This window comes from Symphalangus syndactylus, chromosome 21 (genome assembly GCF_028878055.3).
Source record: "Symphalangus syndactylus isolate Jambi chromosome 21, NHGRI_mSymSyn1-v2.1_pri, whole genome shotgun sequence".
In the NCBI taxonomy this organism is placed as follows: domain Eukaryota; kingdom Metazoa; phylum Chordata; class Mammalia; order Primates; family Hylobatidae; genus Symphalangus; species Symphalangus syndactylus.
Window position 1 is genome coordinate 9,592,710 of NC_072443.2, and position 27,732 is coordinate 9,620,441.

General features: G+C 34.1%; 1 long non-coding RNA gene across 1 annotated transcript in view; it reads right to left on the bottom strand.

Annotated features, from left to right (window-relative positions):
- LOC129471393 (uncharacterized) overlaps positions 1-21,164 on the bottom strand; it is a 319,359-nt gene extending 298,195 nt beyond the window's left edge. Inside the window, exons 1-2 of the long non-coding RNA XR_008653572.2 lie at positions 21,048-21,164; positions 17,385-17,514 (exon numbers count right to left, since the gene is read on the bottom strand). This is a non-coding gene — a long non-coding RNA (uncharacterized lncRNA). The remainder of the gene's footprint in view (positions 1-17,384; positions 17,515-21,047) is intronic.
- Between the last annotated feature and the right edge of the window lie 6,568 nt (positions 21,165-27,732).

A 27,732-nucleotide genomic window follows, 5' to 3' on the forward strand; every position in this document is an offset into this window, starting at 1 on the left:
CATTGATTTCTATAGCCTTTTCTAGTAGACAATGAATTTTAAATGTGTGCCAGTAGTAGTTGGCAAGGAGTTATATGAAATGGATGGATGCTTTTCTCATTTTTTACCTGTGCTCTCTCATTATCCCTTTCTGAAAGCTATATTGTACCCCCCAAAAAAGGGCTCTAGTTCTTAAGTTTTATCATGATTTTTGCATTTCCTCTCTCTTGAGGGTATGGTGGTAGAGGGCTCTGTAACTGTGTACATGTTGAGTCATTTAAAATTAAATGACCCTCTAAGAAAGATTGCAGGCATTCTCTATGTTCCTCCAAGTATCGAGGTCTAAGGTAAGGATTTGAATCTCAAACTGTCAATGTTCCATAATGTCATGAACTATTAACATTAGAATGGTTTATAGAAGGGTAATCTATTCCTGATTCCCTTATTTTATCTGAAAGAAAATAATTCCGAAGTGGCAGCCTTCCCCAAAGTCATAACAAATCTGTCAGCAATTGAAGGACAGAAACCTAGACCTCCTGAAATGGACGTAATCTTTGGCAACTAATTGGATGTGGAATCTTTCATATAGGAGCGAGGGTGTAACAATACATCATCCACCTTGATTAATGACCATAATGGAAGGTTTTACTTAACACAATGAAAGTAAATGCTATAGGCAGATTTGCTGAATCTTAAAAGCTGTGATTTATTTCAATCTGTAGCTTAGATGTGGTGCAGCCATGATCTTTTTAATCAGCTTACATTACAATACTTGGTTATTTGGATGGGCAGGAAGAAGAAAACAAATCTAAACTAAATAATATACCCAGAAATAAATACTTATGTTGGAAAACTGCTTATTTACAGATAAAAGTTAACTCAATTATCAGAGAAAAATATATATGTGTTTATGTGTATATAATTTATATATGTAATAAATGATAATTATCCATATATTCATTTGGAAATATGGAAAAATGTAAAGGAGGACTGAAAAATTTAAAAAATCTTGGCATTTTAAAAGGAAAGTAATATTCATTTTAGACATTTATGAGAGCTCATTAACATTTACAACTAATTAAAATAGCATCTAATATTTATTAGAAGTTTATTTTCTAAGACCCTTTATAATGACCATCTTAAGTTGTCATCACAATAGCTGTGGAAATACTTAGGGGAGATTTTATTCTTTCCATATTACTAATAAAACCGCATGGTCAGAATAATCAATTGAATCAACTAGGTAGAGTGAGGAGAAAAAAAGTGTGTTTTTTTTTTCTTTACCCATTTGAGTTTACAGGTGTGGCTTTGTAAATTAAACTAACAAAAGACAGATAAACAAACAGAAGTTCACTAACTGGCTTACACATAGGAGCACTCAGAGATGAGTAAGTCTAGTGGATGGTTAGAATTTGGGCTTATCTATCATCTTAACAAAAGAACAATACATTTTTAGAGAAGTGACATGATAAAGGAAAATGATTTTTTGAGTTTTCGAGGAAGGTAGATTGTAGAAAGATAATCCTGTGGAAGAAATAATGGAAGATAAGGCCTAGTGAGTCAAGTTTGTTACGTAGATTCCTCTGGTGCCCTCTCTAGGCTAAGGTCTAGAATTATCTCCAGTGATTAACATCTGCCCTTCCTGATGGAGAGCAGAGGCAGGGAAATCCTCACAAATTTATGTGCTACTTTTAGCTAAATAAGGAGAAGGCAGAGTCCTGGGATGTGTTTTTCTTAATTGTCTTCAGCTCATAATAGTCTTTATGCCAAAGTGGCATATTTTGCGGTAGCGTATTCTGCTACTCTATGGTCGTTTAGATCTGTGATCTGTAATCATCTAAAATATAAAATTTCATTCACTTTAAATGCCAAATTCTTTATAAAAACACCATAATCTGTACCTCACATTGTATGATTATCTTACCATGAAGATAAAATAATTATCAATTACCAAAGATAATTACAAAACCTTAATAATTGGTTTATCCATTCCAATTCCTCTATTCCAAATAAAACTTTCTTAAAAATGACTCACTATTAACCCTGACCGAGTGTATTTTAATAGCCAGCTACTACCTTTAAAATATATCCAAGTAACCTAAGGCCTTCAATATAATCTGCCATTCAACATAAGACATAAAAATAGATCTGACCTTAAAAGCAGGAATTATCTATTTATATTCAGATCTAATAAGTAGATATCTTAGCAATTGTCATTAATAGGAGGATTTTATTATGATGGTAAATCCCTGCCACATTAACAAATCTGTTCTTAGTCAGACAATGTGGTTACTTTCTAGAATGAATAATGGACTTTGGGTTAGTCTTGTTTTTGTAGTCACAGCATACACAGTGTGAGGGCAGAAAGTCAGTATTCTCATTAAGAGGTGGACATGTAGCCATGTTCAGTCATTATGCATGAGGGGCCACTGCTTATTAAGACTCATAGCAACCCTTATGATGCTACTTTTCAACTTGTTGACTCATCATAGCTGGACGTTATGGCTTTCTTTCTCTCGAATGAGACCTGATTTTTCTATTTCATTACAGAAATTTCAGATGGGATAGTTGAACTTCTTGGCTCAGTATCAGTACTCTCCTTCTCAGAACTGACATTCCTCAAACCACCTCCTTTTTAATGCTTAAGAACTGTAGACATGATGATAGAATGTTCATTGAAAGTGCTAAATTCAGTAAAGTGTATTCATTATGGCACAAAGCTTGAAATTTTTTAAATGACTTCCTAGCAATTGTATTCACCTTGAAAATACCTTATGCAAATTCACAACTTTAATATTTACCATTGGGCATTCAGATAGTTTTCTTTTTCAGTTATTAAATTTCCCATCTGATTTAAATTAAAATGTTTATCTAAAATTTAATTTAATCTGTGTCTCCTTATATTAGTTCAGGCCTGTTTTGTCAGAATGAAACCGCCTTTGCAAAATTATGACTGAGACAGTGAAAGTGCTCTAACTTAACTTACTCTATCTTGCTTCTAACCTCCAAGCTGTCCTTATTCATTCCTGGGTGCAGGCAGAACTAACTTTGGGAGAAACTTAGTTTATAGTTTAAACAAAGACAGTAGCAACCCTTTCCTAAAGCAGACCTACTCTTTGCATGGGGACTAGATTGCCTTTGCAGGACTAACATTAGCCACAAGATTAAAAATTATGATTTAGGAGTCATGCAGCTGGAGGCTACAAGAATCAGACCATCCTTAAACTGCTTCTAAGATCAGTGTTTGAGATATTTTGCAGATCCTCCACTTGAAGGATCAGCTGGCACTACCCAGATCAATAAACTGGCTCATCTGATCTTGTGGTCCCCCCACCCAGGAACTGATTCAGCTCAAGAAGACAGTTTCGACTCCCTATAATTTCATCTTGAACAAATCAGCACCCCTGGCTCACTGGCTTCCCCCCATCCACCAAGTTATCCTTAAAAACCCTGCTACCTGAATGCTCAGGGAGACTGATTTAAGTAATAATAAAACTCCAGTCTCCCACACAGCCAGCTCTGCATGAGTTACTCTTTATCTATTGCAATTCCCCCGTCTTGATGAATCAGCTCTGTTTAGGCAGCAAGCAAGGTCCTTGGATGGTTATAAATTTAGGGGCTCGTCCAGGATTGTCTTTGTGCTACCTGCCTGTGGTTCAGTGCCCCCCTTTTAACGATGGATCCAGAGGCCAGCCCAAGTGGATGACTAGTTCTCTTGGACTGGGGGCTGACTCTGGTACTCTTTTTACTGGTGGGGTGCTGCTGACCCAAAGCTCATGGATTTGATTGCAATGGAGAAATAGTCATGAGGAGATATCTCTTAATTGTAGCCCTATTACAGAGTGTCTATTTGTTGTCCCCATGGTTGGGTGTCTATCTGTAGCCCCACTGTAGCCCAGTGGCATGTCTGGATTTGTGAGTATCCCTGGGGCTGCCAACACCTCCTTTCTTTTCATAGGGGTTCTGTACCCCTATGGTGTGGTGTCTGTAGCCTTATTGCAGAGTGTCTGTTTGCAGCTCCAACAAGGGGTTCCTGTGTCTGTGGCCCCACTGCAATGTGTCTGTTCAGTTCCTGTGGGTTTTGGTTGGTGTTTTTTAACTAATAGGAAGAGTCTTGGTTTGGGAGACTTCTCAATCAGGAAGATTTCAAGAAGGTTTCTCAGATGACAAATAGGAGGATAGTTTGGAAGGGATACTCTTGGAGTTCTTGGTTAGGGATCTGATTTGGAAGGCCTTCTGTCTGCTTCGTCTTCAGGTGTGTTTTTATATTGGAAAGGATCTCAGAAGGGGTTGCTGATGGAAGTCCAGCAGGCCTAACTCAGAAAACCCTCCTTATCTGTCTGATCACATTTGGTGACCCCTAAAGAAGGCTCAACAGGCCTGACTCTCAGGGTGACTATCTCCTCTTCGCCTTGCTCAGAGACCTCATTATGAATTACTGTTTGAAGGTTGTCCCTCCCCAAATGGAGTGGATCAAAGACAACAGGGACCAATGGGAAAGTTTCAGCTTTGCTGGGTTGATACTGGATGCTGGACAATGTAACTAATGTTTCTTTTGTTATATGTATTTTCCTGGGATGGAAAATGTTTATTCAGTTCCCCATGCAGCCTGTTGGGCAGAATCTTGCAAATTAAGCATCTTGCGTGTGGTCCCATAAAACAGGAAAAGGTGATTTTCTCTTGTAAAGTGACTTGAAACCCACAGCTTTGGCCCAGTAGGCAGGGTCATCAGAAACCTCTCCGTTCTTCTGGAAGCTGCAGAGAAAGGGTGCCCAGAAACCTGGTATGCTGGCAAAAAGGGTAAGACATTCTTACCAGCCAAGTTTCTGGTCTCTCTCTCTTTCTCTGTCTGGGTAAACAATAAATGCCGCTGTCTCTCTGCAAGGGTTTGATTAATAGAAAAAGGATTTTTGAGACTAGTCTTAGGCAGTAGCAAATCATGTGCCCTTTGTGCTAAGAATTTGTCTTTCTGTGTTGTGTAATGGAGAAAGGAGTATCACATGATAGAATGTGGGTTTAGGACCCCTAAAAACCTGCTTTTCAAGCAAGTCTGACAGGCTGGTCAGTTATAAATATTGCTGCAGGTCCCTGAAACCAATACCAGAAGAAATTTCTCAATCTTGTTTTGTGTCCTTAAGAGATTAACCTTGTGACTATGTGGGTATGCTTTCTCTTGGTTTCTACCACCTAGAAGACAGGAACTTGGGGATTCATGTTATAGTTAGACCTAAAAATTTTCTTAAGGCCGGGACACGGTGGCTCACATCTGTAATCCTCACACTTTGGGAAGCCGAGGAAGGCAGATCACCTGAAGTCAAGAGTTCGAGACCAGCCTGACCAAAATAGCAAAACTCTGTCTCAAAAATTCTTTAGCAGTTAAAAGCCTTTGCAAGCTTGAAATTGGCTTCTCTAGGTTCCTTCTGGGAAGAGAAATAGAAACTGCTTAATGCTGTACCTCAGTAGCTGAAGATTTGCCTTTTGACAACGGCTGCCTGGGTTCTATTCTTGGCTTCTGGAGATTCCTTTCTGTTTTTTTATTTATGTAACTTTCCCATTCATTGAAGCTTTTTCCCCCCATAGATAGCTTCTGATTTCCTGTCTTGAATTCCCCTTTCTCTACATTACCCTAGGGGATATTCTAAATCTTGAAAAAAAGGAAACTGCTTACCATCTCTTTGAGATACCTATGTGTCCATGGTTAAGTTATAACCTTAGTTAAGACTGATTAACTTCATGTGGGAAGTTATCTGTGGTAGAATTCAAAAGCCAAAAATATTGGCCTCTTGGTGTGGCTAAAGTCAGGTAATAAAAACTGTAAAAGGATTCTTTTTTAAAGAGTGCTGTGGTTAAAAGTCAGCTTAATTAAAGTAGATAAGCTATAGGTATATTTCTGTACGTTTTTCTCTTCTTTGACCTCTTTTTTTCTGGAAAGTTTTTTTCTTCTCAGTCGACTGAATTATTTTTCTCCATTTTTTTCTAGGCCATAAGATAACTTCTGGTAGCTGGGGATTCCTTGGGAAAAACAGGAGGTGCCACAGACCGTGTCTTGGAAAAACACTGTTTTCCTCATGAAACCCCAGAAATTAAGAGCCGATAGATCCCTCTCAAAATCAAAGGCTCTGTTCTGTTTTGCATTGTATTATCTGACAATTTTGAGCTTTAGGGGTATCAGAAATTACTTCTCACTATGAGAGAGCTTTAGTGTGTAATAGCTAGGTAGGAAATGTACTTTAGGGGATGGCTAATAATAGTTATGGAGGAATACTTGACTCTTTGCACACTTAGATCACAGAAGCATGCTCTTGGCCACCTGGAAGATATGGAAACATCCCCACTCCCACTGACAGATGAGGCTCCCATGGGGGATGGTCTAATTATACCATTGGGTGATAGGCTTTGAGTGGCCTTGCAATGAAATGCACAGTCAGTAAGAACACTGCCCTGTCTTCTCCCAAAGTATTTCCCTCTTTTTGGGGATCCAGGATCCAGTATAAAATGGCACCCTTAATTTTGGGGATCTGTCTCTGCCTTTGGCTGTGATTAGGCCCCAGAAATGCAAGCTTTCCTGGCCATGTTCTTCCAAGGGCTCCACCCTGAAGCCAGTAATCCAATTAAGAAACTGGCAAATGAAAAATCTTACAAGTGCTGAATCTTCTGTCTGTCTGCATTTATATGTGTTGGGTGTATGATGTTTATATATAAAAAGCTCTGATAACTGGCTTAGAAAAATAAGCACTTAAATAAAATATTTTGCTCAGAAAAATAGAAACTTTAGTACCTTTTTTGTTCACATGACTTTAGTAATGTTTTGGAAATAAAAACAGTTTTAAAGATTATTGGTAAAATAAAATGTCCTGAAAATGTAGACATTTGGTCTAAATTAATGTCAGATATCACATTTGCTAAATGCTTTAAGGTTAAATTGTTTCCTTGACTTTTGAAAATTGTTCAATTTACCTACTTTGGAGCATTAGATTATAGATGAGGCTTGGAGACATGTGGAAAGCCATGCCCCTAAATGCTGAAAAGAGTCAGACCTTATCTGATGTTCTAGCCTCCATTCCTAGTATATAATTAAAATCACTTACCTAACTTTTCATTAAAAATAAAAGTTGCTAAGGGTTAACATTGTAACATGAAATTGAGATTACTGGAGAAACAGGTTTACATATAAGTTGTGTAGTGAATGTGGTTTTGGTAAAAGATTATAAGAAGGTATAGGAATATGGCTTTTGTTAAAGGGAATGTAATCTCGTCTAGTTCAGAAGGTTTTAAAATTTGTCTTAACCTAAACGAGTAAGAGGACAAAACTGAAGGCTTAAACAAAGTGAAAAAGGGTTTGTAAAGGGTTAATCTTATCATACAAATTCTGTGGGTATAAACAAGGTGGCTAAGATTTAAAAGAAATTATTTACTTTTTTTCCATAGGTTAAAACATTAAAATCATACTGATGGGATTTTATTTGGTAATATCCAATGTTTAAAACTTTGATATTTGACAAACTTTCCAAAATCAAATTATAAATTATGTCTCTTTCTATCCTAATATTTTAGGTATTAGGTCCTCTAATCTTCAAAAATGACATTTGACTTATTTCATATACAAATTGTAGAGGAAACATTGTCAAATATGAAATTGTGTTAGGCTTTCTTTGCGCTATATGTGTGTAAATGTATTATTGGCATATGTTCTGAAATTATGTAAAACTCCTATAATTCTGATCTTACTTAGTATATGTTATCAGTAATAATTATAAGTATTATGTTAATGACTGTGTGCCACAGAGGTGACAAATTTCCTTGTCAATCATGTATTTAACTGTGGCTGCACTAAAATGTTTTTGTCATCCACAGAAAATTGTTGTCTTATTTTGCCCCTCTTTAAAAGATGGTTTTATAATCAGCTATAAAATTTAACAGATGCTCTTAAATGCAGGATTCTGATTAATAACTCTGGAGACTGTGACATTAGAATAGAGAAAAAACTTTCAGATAGAAGAGTGAATTAATGGTGATTGGTTTTCTTTGGACTGTATTTGCATAAATATGTTATTAGTACGTGTCCCAAAAATTATGGAAGACTTTTATAATTCTGATATGATTTAGAGTACCTTATTATTGTAATTGTTATGTAAAATTGTTGTATGCCACAGAAGTAACCAAAATTCCTAGTCAATTGTAGCTGTAATAGTGGCCATAGACTTTTGTCATCCACAGACATTTTGTCTTACTTTGGTCCTTTTCAAAAGGCAGTTTATAATCAGGTATAGGACTCTGAGTGAAGGTCTCAGATAACTTTAAAAATTGTGCTATTGGATTAGAGGAAGAAATGAAACTTCTGGGACTTTCTTGGAGAGCTGATATGTTAAATATTGCTAATCCTTTTGTTTTCAGTAGTGAGATAACTTACTTTTTAGAGCTATTTGCAACTTGTTACAAGTGAGTAAAATATATTCCTGTGGGGCCTGGGGTGGGGGGCAGTGGGAAGTAAAACTTTTGGAGCATATTTGTTCTCTCTACCTGATTTCCCCAGAATTTGGAAGCTATTCATGACTATTTTCAATTTATGGCAGTATAGTTAATTGCATAAAAGCAACAAGAATCTTTTTTATTTTGTAACAGGACACAATTGGAGAAATTGGTTATTTTATCAAGGCTTTGAGTGGAATAGCATGCTTCCTTTAAAGAATCAAAGTTAACTTAAAGCCTCTTAAGTCAAAGGCCACTTAAAGCCTCTTGGAGAATATGACTTCATATCTTGTCTTCACAGCCCATGTACAAGGTTCCTGACCTGTGGTAAGTAAAGAATCTCACTTTCTAACAGGCCCAGTTACCCCAAGTTATCTTGAGACCTCAAGAGGATACAATTTACCCAACTCATAGATATTTTAGGGTACAGACCTGTGGCTGGGCTCAGCTGTTAAAAAGTCTTCTCTGAGATTGCATGTGGGACAGACTTCCATCAAAGCCAATTAAATGTGAAAAATAATTATTCTTGCTGCACTTTATGCAAATAATCGGGCAAGTACAATAAGACTAAAGTTTATTTTGTAAACAAATCAATTCTATCGTAACTTTTTTATTATAAAAAATGGGAACTGGAGAGAGAAAAATTGTGCTTCAAAAGAAAAACTATAGTACGTTGTTTTTAACTGTGCTTGAGTTTGTTTTTTTTTTTTCCTGCAGTTTAGACTAAATTCTAAATTCTTTGTGGGTTAGAAGTCCCCAAATTAATGCTTTCAAATCTTTGCATTTAAAATTGGGAATTGTACTCTTCATCCTAGGACTCATTATTTCCCTTATAGCATGTTTTTGACTTAAATACTGTACTAAAACTACAGATGTAAGTACTAATGTTTTCACCATGCAAGCCTTAATAGCCCAGCCAAGCCCGTATGAGTACACACAGACAGCTGGAAAGCTGTTCCACTATTCTCACTCTCAATGGGTTCACTCCTATTCCCACTACATCTTCCGTCAGTGGGAAGAAGCCAGAATGATTGATGACCTTTTCACATCTCCATAGCCTACACCTTAAGAATAAGGAGTAATAAAACCCAAAGGGAGGAATTGAAACCACCTTTGCAAAATTATGACTGAGACAGTGAAAGAGATCTAAATTAACTGACTCCATCTTGCTTCTAACTTCCAAGCTGTTCTTGTTCATTCCTGGGCATAGACTGAACTAATGTTGGGAGCAACTTAGTTTATAGTTTATATTTTAAACAAAGATGGTAATAGCCTTTTCCCAAAGCAGACCTCCTTCTTGTCTGGGGACTACATTGCCTTTGTAGGGCTAACGTTAGCCACAAGATTAAATCATTGTGATTTAGGAGTCATGCAGCTGGAGGATATAAGATTCTGACCCTCTCTAAACTCCTCCTAAGATCAGTGCTTGAGATACCAAATGCATCAAGGCCCTGCACTTGATGGATCAGTTGGCACCACTCAGATCAATAAAGTGGTTCATCTGATCTTGTGGCCTACCACCCAGTAACTGACTCAGCACAAGAAGACACCTTCTACTCCCTATGATTTCATCTCAGACCAATCAGCATTACCTGGCTTACTGGCTTCCCCCTACCCACCAAGCTATCCTAAAAAACTCTGCTCCCTGAGTGCTTGGGGAGACTGATTTGAATAACAATAAAACTCTAGTCTCCTGCACAGCCAGCTCTGTGTGAATTACTCTTTCTCTATTCAATTCCCTTTCTTGATAAATCAGCTCTGTTTAGTCAGCAGGCAAGTTGAACCCCTTGGGCGGTTACAAGAAGACTGAAATTATAGAAAGAATGATTGCTAACCACAATGATATTAAACTAAAACTGAAAGACAATAATATAATTAGAAAATATTAGACTACATGGACGTTTTTTTAAAAGCTCTAACAGTCCATGGATAATAGGATAAAACATGAAAATTAAAATATGTTCAATTTTTTAAGCAACAAAACATGCATTAATATAGCAGGGTATAAAATTAAAACATAATAAATAGTCTTTTTTTGTACAAAAATAACTGTTTAGAATACATAACTGTAGGGAAAGATCATTATGATAGAAATAATTAAACATGAATATAGTTAAGAAAAAGACTAATAAAAAATTTAAAAACTTGCAAAACATAAGAGGTAATCTTTAGGACACTTAAAAGATACACAAGTAGAATTAAAAGATATACTTTTTAGGATGCTCAATGTTTAAAAAAATGTGAGTTCTAAGTTACTTTATAAATTTGAAACAATTCCATTAAAAATAACTCTAAGCTTATTTATAAACCTAGACATATTGATACTATTTAATATGGGCAAATAAATATACAAGACAAATTTAGAAAAGAATTGATCAAAAACTCTACAAGTGGGAGTAATCCTGTAGCATACATCATATACAAACATAAATTCTCTGTCATTCAAATACTATACTGTTGATACATAAATAGACAGAGTAAAATGAAATATAAAATCCAGAAATACAGATAGATACATAAAGAAATTCCATAGATAATAAAGCTGCTATTAAAAATGATTCGATCAAAGGAAATTTGCAATAAATGTTTCTGAGACAGCCATACAGCTAGTAGAAAAAAATAAAAATAAATGGACTCTAGAAAAAGCATGAGATCTAAATACTTTTTAAAATACAATTTCTAGGAAATAAACAAGTTTAGCTGAATTCTTATATAACCAGGGTATAGGAAAGGATTTTCTCACTAAGACTCAATTTTTAGATGCAATAAACTCAGAGTGAAAAAAATAATAAAGTAGAACTACACACACATATGCACAAACACACATACTCATGTGTTGCATGTCAGCAAAAATCACCATAAAAGTTCTAAAGAATTTTAAATATTGGGACAAATATTAACAAAACATTAAATATATGTGTCACAAAAAGTTAATATTCAAAATATATAAAGAACACTTAATGAATGAGGAAAGATAAAGAACAAAAACAAATTGACCATAAGCACAATAAAGGGTAAAAAAAGCTGACTGAAATTATCTAAGTTACTTTAGAACACAGTATTTTGAATCTAACACGCAGTCTAAAGCAAAAATGAAAAAAAAATGAAAACATTGTAAACAAAAGTTAAAGTGTAGTTATTTTTACTTAGTGGGTTTTAGTTTTCAGTGGCATAGGTTAGCAATTTTGAAGTGGGGCAGCCATTTTGTAGCTACAGGCTGTATTGCGTAATTGAGCAAATGAGTGAATATTTAGAATATTTAGAAGCCAGGTTTCTTATTGTTGGGGAATCAAGTTAAATATATAGAAATGAGGAGCCTAGAATAATGAACCTTGAGATATTGAATTGTAATTAGAGAAATGTGTGTGTGTGTTTATATATCTCTGTATACAAATATATATTTATATTTCTTTAGCTCTCACAGATGAGAAGGCCTGGAAACATTAAAAAATTTAATGACAATGAGCACATCTATAACTCAGGACTTAATTTTCAGATACCATTTTTTACTAAAAGGAACATGGGCCACATGGAAAAATTACTTGTATTGAGTTCTCTAGAGAAATAGAACCAACATGATCTGTCTATCTACCATCAATCTATCAGTCAATAGATAGGTACACAGAAAGAGAGATTTATTTTGGCCCGCCACGGTGGCTCACGTCTGTAATCTCCAGCACTTTGGGAGGCTGAGGTCGGTGGGGTGGATCACCCGAGGTCGGGAGTTCAAGACCAGCCTGTCCAACATGGCAAGACCCTGTCTCTACTAAAAATACAAAAATTAGCTGGGCATGGTGGCAGGCACCTGTAATCCCAGCTACTTGGGAGGCTGAGGCAGGAGAATCACTTGAACCTGGGTGGTGGAGGTTGCGGTGAGCCGAGATCACGCCATTCCACTCTAGCCTGGGCAACAAGAGCAAAACTCTGTCTCAAAAAAAAAAAAAAATTATTTTAAGGAATTGAGTCACATGATAGTAGGGGCTGGCAAATCGAGAATCTGCAGAGCAGGCTGGCAGATTGGAGACCCAGGAAGAGGTAATGTAGCAGTCTTCATTTTAAAGGCACTTGAGAGACGTAATATCTTCCTCTTTTGAAAATCACAATCCTTTTTCATATAGCCTTCAAGTAATTCGATGAAATTTACCCATATCGTGGAGGACAATCTGCTTCCATCTACTGATATAAATGTTAGTCACATGTAGATAATAGCTTCACAGCAACATCTAGGCTAGAGCTTGATCAAAGAACTGGATACCATAGCCTAACCAAGTGGAAACAAAAAAGTAAGCCTTGCATATTGATTCCAAAGGTAGGGGAGGGATGGATAAGTCTAGAATGTCTTTGTGTGTCAGGAAAAGTCAAGCACTCAGCGAATGATGCTTGCATGTGAAAGAGACCCAGGCACCAATTTGAATGGGCTTCCATGTAGAAAAATTTTAGCCTCAAACTAGATGGTAATAGTAGTGGACTACAATCCAATTGAATATAATATGAATTCATGAGACATTTTGATATAACTACCTACTAACTGGATAGATAGATGATAGGTAAGATAGAGCTGCAGAGATAGAAAAAGGGAAAGCTGTAAAAATGATGATAGAAAGAATGATAGAATTTGATTACCATTTAGCAGCTCTTGTTCATAATTAATTAACAATTAATTATGAGCATAATGGGTATGCTCAAGGGATGCCAAAAGTATTGTGTAAAAGTTTAATGAGAAACAGGATATTTTCTTAGAATCAAATCACTTCCATGTAAATTCCTTATAAATTATAAAAGCAAAAGTAGTAATTTTGCAGTAGACATACCCAGCCAATAACACTATAATTGAGTGACTACAGTTAACAAAATTGATGTCAGGGGCCTCTTGAGTTGATGCACTGAGAAGGACACAATATCATTTTTGTGGTATTTCTAACAACATTCATAACTTGCCATTAAACATGAGGAATTATAAGACAAACTCAAAAAAATCCTTTAGATCAAATAGCCTATGCTTTCCAAAAATAGGAAGTAATGAAAGACAATGCAAGGCTCGTGAACTATTTTAGGTTATGAAATAATAAAATGACATGAAAGGCCATGTGCAGTGGCTCATGCCTGTAATCCCAGCACTTTGGGAGATCTATAAAATAGCTCACTTGATGCCAGGTGTTTAAGAGCAGCCTGGGCAACATAGTGAGACCCCATCTCTACAAAAAATAAAATAACATAGAAATCAGCTGGGCATAGTGGTGTGCACCTGTAATCCTACCTACACAGGAAGCTAAAAAGGGAGGATCACTTGAGCCAAGAGTTTGAGGTTACAGTGAGCTATGATTGCACTACTACACTCCAGCTTGGGCAACAGAGCAAAATCCTGCCCCTTAAAAAAATAAAATAAAACTAAATTCAGCACATTATCCTAGATTTTATCCTCTAAGGAAGGGTAGAGCTAGGGGATGAAGACTATAAAGGACATTGTCCAGACAATTGATGGAACTTGATTATGGACTGTTAATTAGGTAATAGTAATTACCTTTATTAAATTTCCTGTTTTAATCCTATACTTTAGTTATGTAAAAGAATGTCTTTCCTCTTATGTTATAAACATTGAAGGTATTTTGATGGGCTAAGGTATCATGTATGTAATACACTCTTCAAATTTTTGAAAACAATATCAATTTATATTAATACTTTTCAAACTACCTCGATGAAGAAATAAAGAGCAAAAGGAACAAATGTAAATAATTGGTTAAATACTGAATAATGTTAAAATCATAGCAAAATTCAAAATTACAAAAATAAAATAATTCTGAACTACGTGATAATAAAAATGTCATACCAAGCTTAGGGGCAACAGGTAAAGGAGTGCTTAGAAAATAATTCCAGCAATACATTAAAAAAATCTAAAAGCAAGAAGTTAAGTTTTTATTTCAATCTAGAAATAGAAATCAGTACAACAGAGAAAAAACTAAAATAAAGAAAATTAACAGAGCAAATGTTATTTCTTTGAAAAAGTAAAAAAACTTTTGCAAAACTTTTCAGAAATAAAATGACATAGGTCCCATAATAATATATGGGGGCAAAATTATGCATCACTGCAGATCCCACAAATATCAAAGTAGTAGTAAAAGGATATTATAAGCAACTTGATGACAATAAATTTGAGAACTTTTATAGAATGAACAAAATCTTCCAAACATGCTATTTATGAAAGTTATTAAAGAATAAAGAAAGCTTTTCGGTGATTGTATACATTTCACATAAGTTAAATTCATAAATAAAACTTTTATAGAAAGAAGACCTCAGACACAAATGGTTTCAGCTGTGAATTCTTCCAAACCTTTTCAAAAGAAGTAAATACAAGCCTGCACATTGCACATATTCTTTCAGGAAACAAAAAAATAAAACAGAGGAAAGGCTTCCTAAAAAATTTTGAGATGAGTTTTACCAGGAATGGAAAATCTGACAAGAACATTGCACGTTTTAGTGTGTAATGTGTTAAAAAAATGAAATTATACATCAATCTCATTCATGGACATTGATTAAAATCTAAACAAAATATTATTAAGTCAAATTCAACAATATACTTAAAGGATAGGGCATAATAAACAAGTGAGCTATTTCCATGTGTGCAGGGTTTCTTAAACAGTTGAAAATTAATCAATACAATGTATTACCTGAACACAGTATCATATGATATTGATAAATGCAAGAAAGGAAGCATTTGAAAGAAGGAATACCTATTCATAAGAAAAATAATTTCAGGAAATTAGTCTTAATCTGTTATAAGAAACTCTCGTAATATGATATAGACTGTCAAGCATAAATACATGTGGACACACACATACACACACATGCAAAACCCTACAGCACATATCATACTACATAATTATCCCTGAAATCTGGAACAAAATTAGCTTGCATTTTTGAATACAGTCACCTGGTTTATACAAATAATGAGAATGAACAAAATATAACTAAATTCAACAATAATGATAAATCCAGCAAATATGTCATTGAACTAAAGAAGCCAAACACAAAAGAATATGCACTGTATAATTGAATTATATAAAATATCTATTCCTCAAAATAGATAACAGATCTCTGCTATCTCCAAGACTATTCAACATTGTAATGAGGAAAAAATGAGGCAAATTGATGGCATAAGAATATGACTCTCAATACTCAAAAATGACACAATTGTAAACTTAGACAATTCAGAAGTAATGTACAACCTATCAAAATTAATAAACTAATTTAGCAAGGTCACTGGATACAAAGTCACTATTAAAAAATGAATTATATTTATAAACACCAGCAACAAACAAATAGAATATAAAATTTACAAAAATACCTTTACCAGTAGCATTAATAATCATTGAATACCTTGAAATAAATAAAAACAAAAATGGGCAAGACTGCTACACTAATTGCAAGATACTCAAAATTATTAAATATGATATAAATAAGTGGAGGATTTTTTATGTTCATTTTCATTTATTGGAATATTATAAAGATCTTTATTGCCTCCTAAATTATTATACAAGTTCAATGCAATCCACATCAAAATCAAAACATGTTTTAAAATTTTTATTTTATTTTAAATTTTACTTTGCAAAATTTAAAAAGTTGACTCTAAAATTCATTTGGCAACAAAAGGCCAAAAATAGTCATGGCAATCTTAAAAAAAAAATGAATGAAGATGGAGGATTTCAACTCCAAGTTATCAAGACCTACTCCCAGATTTTAACAATTATGAAAGCATATGCTGGAACAAGTATAAAGAAATATACCAATGATAGAGAATTGTGAATACAGGTACCTGGTTTATACAAATAATGAGAATGAACAAAATATAACTGATTCAACAACAGTGATAAATCCAGCAAATATATCATTGAACTAAAGAAGCCAAACACAAAAGAATATGCACTGTATAACTGAACTATATAAAATATCTATTCCTCAAAATAGTTTGTGAATATTATAAAAACTCATCAATGTTCTTAGAGTTAAGGATGGTGGCCATCCTTGAAAGGTGGTGTGTGAAAAAGGAGGATATTATAAAAACTTCCAGGGTAAACATTATTTTCTATTTACTGATCTGATCTTGATTACACATATACTTCATTTTGGTAAAATTCACTGAATTGTACACTTTTTGATGTGCAGACTTTTCTATATTAAACTTCAAGAAAAGTTTTTAAAAAGTCATGGATTTTAACAATTTATAAACAAGGCAGGTACTGTGATTTTTTGAGATAAGAGCCGGGGGTGACTCAAATAAACTAATTGAAATGCTTTTTATGCACTTACGGAAAGTAAATTAATGCGATTCTGAACATAAAATGTTTTCTGAGTATGGTTTATCCATATTATGGCAGCCGATTCAGAAATGAAAAGGAATGAACTATTGCTATTTACAATAATTTCAATGAATTTCAAGGGAATTATTATAAGTGGGGAAAAAGGAAACTATTACAAAATATTACAGATTGGATTATTCCATTTACATAACATTTCTGAAATGATACAGTTTTCCAAATGCAAAAGAGATCCCTGGTTGCCAGGGGTTAAGGAGGAGTAGATGTGGCTGTGATGATAAAAGGGGAATACAAAGGAAGGCCCCTTATAGTGATGGAATGTTTAGAATCTTGACTTTGGTAGTGGGTACACAAACCTACACATTTGATAACATTGTGTAATAGTAAATTTATGCACATAAATGAGTACAAGTAAAACTGTGGAAATCTCAATAAGTGAAATATATTAATGTCAATATCCTTGTATCATATTGCTTTATCATTTTGCAAGATAATGCCACTGGAGGAAACTAGGTATAGGGCTCACGAGATCTCTCTGTATTATTTCTTATAACTAGATGTTATTTCTTATAACTAGATGTGACTCCATAATTATTTCAAAATGAAAATTAAAAAAAAACTCACATTTTCTTTGTGATGAGTGAACTTTTATGTGACAGGGCATGGCTCCATGATGAGTGAACTCCTGAGTGATAGGGCATGGCTCCATGTGACAGGGCATGGCTTCAACTCTTGTGTGACAGAGCATGGCTGCCTTTAAAATAGTAAGATTTATGGAATTAATGAAGCAGTTGTGACTTATAGAGAGTGAAACAACAAGTTTTAAAAGTTATATCTGTATGTATTAATATATAATTTTAAAACATTACACACATATTTTTGAGTGAAAATAGAACAAACAAAACTAAAGCAATATTCAAATATGCAGTTGAATATAAATTTCTTGAATGTAACAATAAATTATCTCAAGGAGCAAAAAGTAAAAACAATGATAATAAAGAAACTAGTATTTCTAGAAACTTGCCACTAAAGAAACTAGCATTTTCTATAATCCATTAAAAAATGATTTTTTGTTTCTTTGTTTTTTGAATAAATAGCATGAGGCCTGCTGGAAAGTTAAGCTCCTCTTACACAACCTCATCTCAAGGTAGCCTATGGCAGTTTCTGAGAAACCCAAGCCTAACCAGTTTAAAGAGTAAAGAAACCAGACTAAAACCTTTGCAAAAGAAAACTGATCATTTAATTCATACCTTTCTCCTGCCACATCACATGCTATAAGGCAGTTAAATAAAGCCTACAAAGATTTGTGGGAATATAATGTGACAGGTATGCCAAGGACCACTGAGTGAATGTCCATACATTTACTTTGAGTCACCTCAAATCAAAGAACTGATTTGATATGATAGAATAAATATAATATGTCCCCATCTATTTTTCTCAATAAAACAACCAACAAAAATCTACATAAACAATTACTTGAGCCAATGAAATATGAAAATCAGTGTTTCAAGGGGCCAGTAATAAATCGGAACTATTAAACCTATAACTTAAAGATTTACTATAAATTAAAATAAAAGAGCTGCAACTATAATTTTAACATCTTGAAAGAAGAGGGTTATTATGCAATAGAACTTACAAATAAGCAAGTTTGTGCTTGAAAGATAGAGAGTGCTAATTGGGAAACACTGAACATTAGAAAATTAATACATTCTTTCAGAAAAGCTGATAATAAAATATGTGTTGAAATCTATTTTGAAAAATATTTAATTATGAGTGAATTTAGAATTTTTATGTCAATCAAAAGCCTATAGGGGAAAACATAGACTTCCATGTAACCAAAGACATTAAACAAGTAATCACACACACATTTGAAAATTGCAACTGTAATAATGGATAAAATGAATATGAATTATAATAAGAAAAATAATGATACATTTAATAATTACCTGCTGTGTGCCAAGAGATAACCCCAATTCTTTACATATATGAAAGCTCTTGACTGTCCCAATACCTGAATTATGAAATTGAACAGAATAATACTCTTGATTCCATTCCTTTCAGCCACACCAATTTATTCCCATCTCTAACTCTTATGTCTCATATAAGACCTTATGTCCATTTAGTTTCTCAAGCTAAAATCCAAGTTCCCCTTAATTTCTCCTTTCAGTCATGCCCTCCTGTATCAAATCCATCAGTAAGTACAATGAGCTCTGCCTCCAACAAATACTTCAAATCTGTCACTACCTCATTTTTCCCTGGCCCCCAATTCTACCATAAGTCAACATCATATCTGGCCTGGAATACTGCATTTGCCACGTCAATAATTATTATTTATGGAGTATAAGTCAGAGTCATTTTTTTTACAATGTCAATTTGATCTTGCCTTTCTGTGCTTAAATCCTTCAATATCTTCCTGCTGAACTTTCAATAAAATCTAAACTCTATATACAGCCTTCCACATCTTACAGAATGGGGTCCCTGCTTAAACTCCTATCCTCACCTTATACAAATATTGAAGTCTGTTCAGCCACACTGCCCTTATTCCTATTTCTCACCACGATAAGTACTTTAACTATTACTCTGCATTTGCTACTTCCTCACCTGGAAGGCTGTTCCCAAGGTGTTTCAATTGGCAGACATCTTCTCATTTTTCAGGTATCTCCACAAATGCCAACTTCACAGAAAAGTTCTCCCAAGTATTCCATCTGAGGTACTACTTCATTGCAATCTATCATGTACTTCTATTTTTTTCCACAACATATTCAAAAACTGTTATTATTTTGTTTTATGAATTTATTTGTTCATTTCTTATCTCTTCCCTACTAAGAGCTTGGTTGGATCTGGCATTATTTATCTTTGCTTTAATGTCACCTAGGCCTAACATACTATCTTTCATATAGAAAGTAATAAATATGTATAAAATGATATTTCATGTTGGAATTATATACAAGGCGGGTTCAGTATTCCAGAGTATAATTCTAATGTCAAACTGGAAAGTAAAATTCCATAGGGTCAATGTTAACCTCAAGTATAATTTCAATTATTGATAACCACAGTGTGGGCATTTTGTGTTGAGGATAATGCTCTCTGTGGACTATATTCATGGTTCCTCCAGCTCTTCATTAGACATATTTTCTCTATGGCAGTCAATTAAATATTTGATCAATTCTTTATAATTTTTTATGATTTTCTCCTGCTGACATTAAAAATGTTAGGTTTGATTATAAGCCATTTTCCACAGCTGACCTATTCTAATTGCTATTCAAATTGCTTTCTTGTCCTCCTTCTCTTTCTCTCTTTTTCTCCCTCTCCCTCTCTTTTCCACTCCTCCTCTCCTCTCTCTTTCTTTTTATCTGTCTTAATTAAGAGAGACGGTGATTATTTTTTCTCAAACACCTATGAGTATTGCACAAATTATAATCATCTTATTTATAATACGCCAAGTTAAAAGAAATAACATGAAGAATTTCCCAAAAAACAAAACACTCTTCCTCATTTTCTGGCAACATAGCAATATAAAGCATACATTTAAAACAAGATTAAATAATTTAAATATTGCACATTAAAAATTCTGACTACAGTAATGAAGGCACTGTGGTATTGGTGAAATATTAAACAATCTATGGAACAGAATAGAGACCCCATAAATTGACACAAATAAAGTCAGCTGATCATTGATAAGGGAGCAAAAAAAATAGAATAGAAATAAGATAGTCATTTCCATCAATGCTGCTGGAACAAGTGGAAATGCACATACAAAAATGTGAATCCAGACACATAACTTGGACCCTTCACAAAAATATATACAAAAATGTATACAAAATGAATTATAGACCTCAGTGTAAAACACAAAACTATAAAACTCCTAGGATTTCATATGGGAGAAAAAAAGTATGATCTTATACTTATGGTGACTTTTTAGATATGTCACCAAAGCCATGATGCATTAAAGAGCAAATTGATAAGCAAAACTTAAAACATAAAATTTTAAAAAATTCCGCCCTGCTAAACACACTATCAACAGAATGAAAAGACAAGCCATAGATTGGAAGAAATTCTTGCAAAAGATATATCTGATAAGGAACTGTTATCTGAAATATACAAAATAACACTTAAAACTCAAAAATAAGAAAACAAACTTGCCTATTAAAAAATGAGCCAAAGACCCTAAAAGACACTTTACCAAAGAAAACAGAAATATGGCAATTAATCATATAAAAATATATTTGACATCATACATAATCAAGTCAATGCGAATTAAAATAACAATGACATATAACTACTCACCTATTAGAATGGCCAAAATCCAGAAGGCTGTAATCACCATATGCTGGCAAGTACATAGAACAATAGAAACTCTCATTCATAGCTGGTGAGAATACAAAATAGTACAGACACTTTGGGAAATAGTTTGTCGTTTTCTTACAAAACTGTATAAGTTGTTACCACACTATCAATCACACCCCTTGGTATTTACCAAAAGAGGTTAAAAACTCATGTTTACAACAAACATGTACATGTATATTTATATCAGCTTTACTCACAATTGCCAAAGCTTGAAAAGAACCAAATGACTTTCAACAGGTAAATGGTTGAATAAATTGTGCTACTTCCAAAATTGGATTATTATCCAATGCAAAAAAAAATAGCTATCAAGCCATGAAAAAACATGAAGGAAACTTAAATTAACATTAGTAAGTGAAGAAGCCAGTATGAAAATGCTACACACTGTACGGTTTCAAATATATGACATTTAGGACAAGACAAAAAAAAAACTGTCAAGACACTCAAAAGATATGTGGTTGCCAGGGGTTAGGGAGGAGAGAAAAATTAATAAGTAGAGCGCAGAGGGTTTTTAGAGCAGTGAAAATAGTCTGTATGATGCTATAATGATGGATATATATCATCATATAGTTGTCCAAACCAATAGAATGTTCAGCACCAAGGACGAAACCTAACATAAACTATGGACTTTGGGTGTAGGTTCATCAATCATGATAAATTTATCGCTGTTGTAGGGGATGTTAATAATGGGAAGCACATCCCTGTGTGGGGGCAGGGAGTAAATGGGATACTGCTGTACCTTCCTCTCAATTTTGCTATGAACCTAAGAGTGCTCCAATTTTGCTATGAACCTAAGAGTGCTCCAAAAAAACAAAAATCTTAAAAAAAAAATCTGAATAACTCTGGAGTCACAGAGGAGCAACTGATTGAAGCAATGGAATGATTGAAGCAATGGATTGAAGCAATGGTGGTCTCACGGATATGGGAGAGGTGAAGTTATGGGGTGAGAGGACTAAAATCATTTCTGTTCTGGACAGATTTGATTTGAGATTCCCTTGAGGAAATAATACAAGTTAAATATTTCAAATATAGTTCTATATATAAATATAGAATCTAGGAGAGAAATTTGGCTAGAGATTAAAATGTTGCCTTAATTTTAGAGATGGTATATAAAATATGGACATGGATGCGATCACTCAGGGACGGAGTTAAGAGAAAAATGAACATTGACCCTGCACCATAGGCAATTCATAACTCAATATTGTGTTGTCTGGGAAAAGTAGAAAGAACTAGTGAAAGAAAATGAGAAGCAGGAGGAGAAAAACCAGGAGACTGCGATATTTTGATGCAATTTCTAGTTCAATGCTGTATTTCTTCTGGAGCTTTCCTTGCTGTATGTGGTGAAAATGAGTAACTTTCCATTTTTTTCCACTACCCTCTCTCCTTGTGGGTCTGTATATTATTTGCTTGTGATGAATAACAAGGTAAACATTAGTGTTTCAATGTCAAATAAGCTTTATAACCAATCTACAGTGCTTATTTCTTAAATTTTATGTATTTCTCCTTCAGTGTGAAAACTTTTATCAGTTTCTAATGATCTAAATGGATCATTTTATTATTTTGTGTTCAGTTTTCCTCTTGCTAGATACTAGATTAAGTGTACATTGTTGGATAATTTTGATGTAGTTTGTCTCTCCTATTTTCACGTAATAAATGGACATAAACCTAAGTAAAGGGCTATTTTTACTGTTTTCTTTTCCATTGTTTATGCCACAGGCCAATGTCCTTCAAAGTACACCTTTACTTTTCCTTTCATGTAGCGTGAAGGAAATGTCAAACTGTATATATTCTTGACACTTATGTGTCTAAGTTGGTTACATTTTCTAGAAAAGACAACTTAAGCATACAACTAGTTTGGAATTGTTTATACATAATATATGCTATTGGGTATTTGGGAGCAAGAAACTATATTCATATTCTATGTATTAATACATTGTAAAGACTCTTCTTAATATTGATCACTTGGGCATAGATTATAATAGATAAAATATTCACAATCTCCTAAAATAACATGAATATTCACACATTATGCCTCACTCACACAAATGCCAACTAACATTCTTAAATTCTAAATATTTCTCAAAGGACATCATACAATTCATTTTTGGTAAAATTAACAACAAAAATTTTATTTCTCAAGGAAATAATTATCCTGTGATGGTTTCTTTTTAGCAGTTTGTATCTTGCTCCAAAGAAAATCTGGATTACATAATAATTTACTACAAGTATAATAGTTATATTTAAGATCAAATTTTATTTTTCACCAAGAAGTTTATATACATAATTGTATTTTTATGGTAGTTTTCATAACTGTGGATATCTCTTCTATATAGTTGATATTATCCTATTTTTATATGCTGGGTGAGGTGGCTAACACCAGTAATTTTACCATTTTAGGAGGCTGAGGTGAGAGGATTGCTCAAGGCCAAGAGTTCAAGGCTAGCCCTGGCAGTACAGCAAGACCCTGTCTCTACCAAATTAGCTGGGAATGGTAGTGAGTGTCTGTAGTTGCAATTACTCAGAAGGCTTATGTGGGAGGATTGCTTGAGCTCAGGAATTCAAGGCTCCAGTGAACTGACTGTGCCACTGCACTCCAGCCTGGGCAACAAAGTGAGATTCAGTTTCTAAAAAGAATATATATATATATTCTACTATTACATATATAAGAATATGAGAATATATTTATTCTTTTATATCCTAGTATTATGTATATAATAACATATATCTATTCTTATATATATATAATAGTAGGATTAGTATTAAATTAAATTTAAAAAGTGGGCAAAAGACATGAATAGGCAATCCTCAAAAAAAGTTATACAAATGGCCAACAAACATGAAAATATGCTCAACATCACTAATTACCAGGGAATTGCAAATTAAAAATACAGTGAGATCCAAGAATGACCATAATTAAAAATAAAAAATAATAAATGTTGGCGTGAATATGGTGAAAAGGGAACACTTTTATATTGCTGGTGGGAATGTAAACTAGTACCACCCATATAGAAAACAGTATGGAGATTCCTTAAATAACTAGAAGTAGAACTAGCATTTCATCCAGCAATCGCACTACTGGGTCTCTACTCAGAGGAAAAGAAGTCATTGTATGAAAAATACACTTGCACATACATGTGTATAGTAGCAAAATTCACAACTGCAAAAATATGAAGCCAGCCTGAATGTCCATTGGCCAATGAGTAAGTAAAGAAAAGGTGGCATATGCATAGCATGGAATACTACTCAGACATAAAAATGAATGAAATAATGGCATTTTCAGCAGCCTGGATGGAGCTGGAAACAGTTATTCTAAGTGAAGTAACTCAGGAATGGAAAACCAAATTTTGTATGATCTCACTTGTAAGTGGGAGCTATGTTATGAGGATGCAAAGGCATAAGAATGATATAAGGGACTTTGGAGACTCAAGGGGAATGTGGGGAGAGGGGCAAGGAATAAAGAATACAGATTGGGTACAGTGTGCACCAAAATCTCAGGAATTACTACTAGAGAACTTATCCATGTAACAAAAATCCAACTTTTCCCCAAAAGCTAGAGCAAATAAATAAATAAATAAATAAATAAATAAGATTTGATGCTAAAGTGTTTCTAAGATAATCATTTCCTAAATTTTTCATTTGTGTTCACAGATGCTTCTATCTATTGATCTACATATGCATACACACAGTTTTATGCACTTTTACATATGCCTTTTTGGGGTGGGGGTATCAGAAGAGATTAACTAAATTGAATCACCAACTTGGATACTTATACTATTTTAATACATTTTGCATTCAAACAATTACTGAATATATGTTACATGTAAGCCACAGTTTTTTTTTCTGATAGGAATACAAATGAGTAAAATATAATCTCTGATCTTAAGGACATCAAAAGTAGGAAAACAAGAGATGTGTGTAACTAACAATGTACATCTCATAATTATTAGGGCTATGTCAATGACATTGATAAGTGTTATGGAAATGGAGAGACAAAAAATTATAAGTTCTTTTTTTGACATTTGGAAATAGGAAATTTTCAAGAAAAGACAGATCATTAAAAATCAGTATCATTTCACTAGTCTGAAAGGAACAGAAAAGAAATTGTGAAAGAGCATGAGTCCAGCAGCTTAGGATAGTTTTGGGCATATAACAAATATTGAACAAAAATTCAATGTATTAAGGATTTTAGGCTCAAAAAAATGGAAGAGTTTGGGGAAGAATGGTGATGGGTAGTGTTGAAATGACATAGGCCTAAGAAAGAAAAACAGGGCAAGAATTTTATTACCATTTTACTCTGTATTAAGGAATTTAGACTTGTTCCAATAGGCAATATTCTGGGAAGGTATTATTTATTTATTTTTCTTTTTCAACTTTTATTTTAGGTTCAGCAGGTATATGTTTAGGTTTTTTACATAAGTAAATAGTATATTGTTTAGATTTTGTGTACAAATGATGCCTTCACCCAGATGGTGAGCATAGTAACCAATGGGTAGTGAAAATATTTAGATTTATGAAAGAATTAGAAAAGGAAAGTGGCCACATGCCTTTCATATTACAAGAGAAAGAACTTGAGGTATGAAGAAGACTATTGAAACTCCAGTGTGATATTGGGACAGAGAAAATATGAGAAAGGTAGATAAAGTAGCATCAATTTATGTACTTTGAAAAACAAAGCAACAGGACATTTTTGTCCAATGTATTGAGTTCTTTTATTTAACAAACATTTTATCAGCCTCTGTAATATAGAAGAAATTAAAATCTAAAGTACATATGTAAAATTCAACCTGATAAAAGGAAAACTCCAGCTGAGTTAAATTTAAAGGAGTTTAATTGAGCAATGAATGATTTGCGAATCAGGCACCTCCAGAATTACAACAGATTCACAGACACCAGGGGTGCCTCGTGGTCAGAACACATTTATAGACAAAAAAGGTAAAGTGACATACAGGAATCGGAAGTGAGGTACAGAAACAGTGAGGCTGGTTAAGCTCGGTGTTTGCCTTATTTGAATGCAGTTTGAACTTTCAGCAGTCTCTGAGTGGTTGAAGTACGGCTGCTGGGATTAGCCAACACTCAGCCATTGTTACAGATGCATACTATTAAGTTAGGTTTTCAATTTTGTCTGACTATTAAGCTAAGTTACAGTTCATCCACAAAAACTCAAATATAAAACTATGGAGTTCTTCTCAGGCCATATTTAGTTTGCTTTAACAATTATTTCCCCCTTTTGGTCATTTTCTCAATTTTGAGAGATTGACCAAAACCTTACTCATTGATGTTAATATCACTATCATAAACGTATTGTACGGTTTGAAACCCACTGGGAAACAGCAGAAAAGTGGGTTTTGCAGGGAGAGAATAAGGACTGGGTAGACGGTACCTCCTTACGATAGACATCCTGTTTACAGGAGAAAAACAAAACGTGGTCTGTTCTAGCATCTATCTGTTTTCTTAAAGCCTTGGTTTGATTATGTCACATTTAGGATGAGTGACTACATTTTAGCTTGGTTTGGTTTGTTGGGGCCTACTGCATGAGCTCAGTCCAAAATAGTGGCTTCCTCTAATTTTGTTTTTTTAAAAATTCTCGCTTTTCAGTCAGGTTCTCACTTAGGTGACAGTGTGACCAAAACTTAAGGCCTTAGCGCCATTCTCAGTATCATCATTTAGGGTTTCCAGTCTCAGCACATCGTTCATAGGTTAAGGTGTCCTCAGGGTCACACATTTCTTTCAGCTTTTGTCATTCCAGTTGAATAGAGACCATTTGATGTTCTAGAGATGGCTGCATGCAAACATTTAAAACCTTTGAGAGAATACAGCACACCAGGGAGACTATTATTATGAGTACCGGGAGAATAATAACAAATTTGGAGTGTGCTCCTTACCCAGGGGCCCCATAAACCAAACCATGTAAAATTACATAGATTAAAGAATTAGCTAGATGAAGAGCCTACTTGCTTGACTAAGTGGTCTTTTCATTAATTCCCTACAACTGAAATAGTATAATCTACATTTGATGCATTTCTCCATAGGCCACAGGTGTCAGCAACTGCACAGGTACTTTTCTGTTTGGCCAATTCTATTATTTAGCATAACTTTCACAAGATAATTTAAAGTCTGTTGTGTAACAATAGCCTTTAAAGTAGAATTTGCTGTAGAGCCTATTATGAGGGTGACATTTCTAATTATTGCCTCTTTTATTCTAAACTATGGAAAAAGGACCTAACAAATGATGTCATTTTAGAAGAGCGAAGGCCTCCTGGCAATATTCTCTTTAATCCGTGATGTGGGTTAAGAAGAGTTTTGACTGATTATGAGGCAACATATGTACCAATACGTTTTCTCACCTACATTGAGCCTTCATATTTTATCTATTAAAGTACAAGGTTATTCATACAAGGCTGGATGCAAAACCTTTCACAAATAAAAGTATACCCTATAAGTGCATATAATAGAGCCCCTTTTCATTTCAATTGTTCCTAAAGGCATAAACAAGGAAAAAATATTCAAATATAAGAGTCTCGTGATAGTAGACGTTTTGATCCAGGATCTTGGGAAAAGCTGTTCACATCAGGGATGCCTCTTCTTAAGGAGAGAAGCTTTCCTATAATTTTACCTTAAGAGTTTCAAT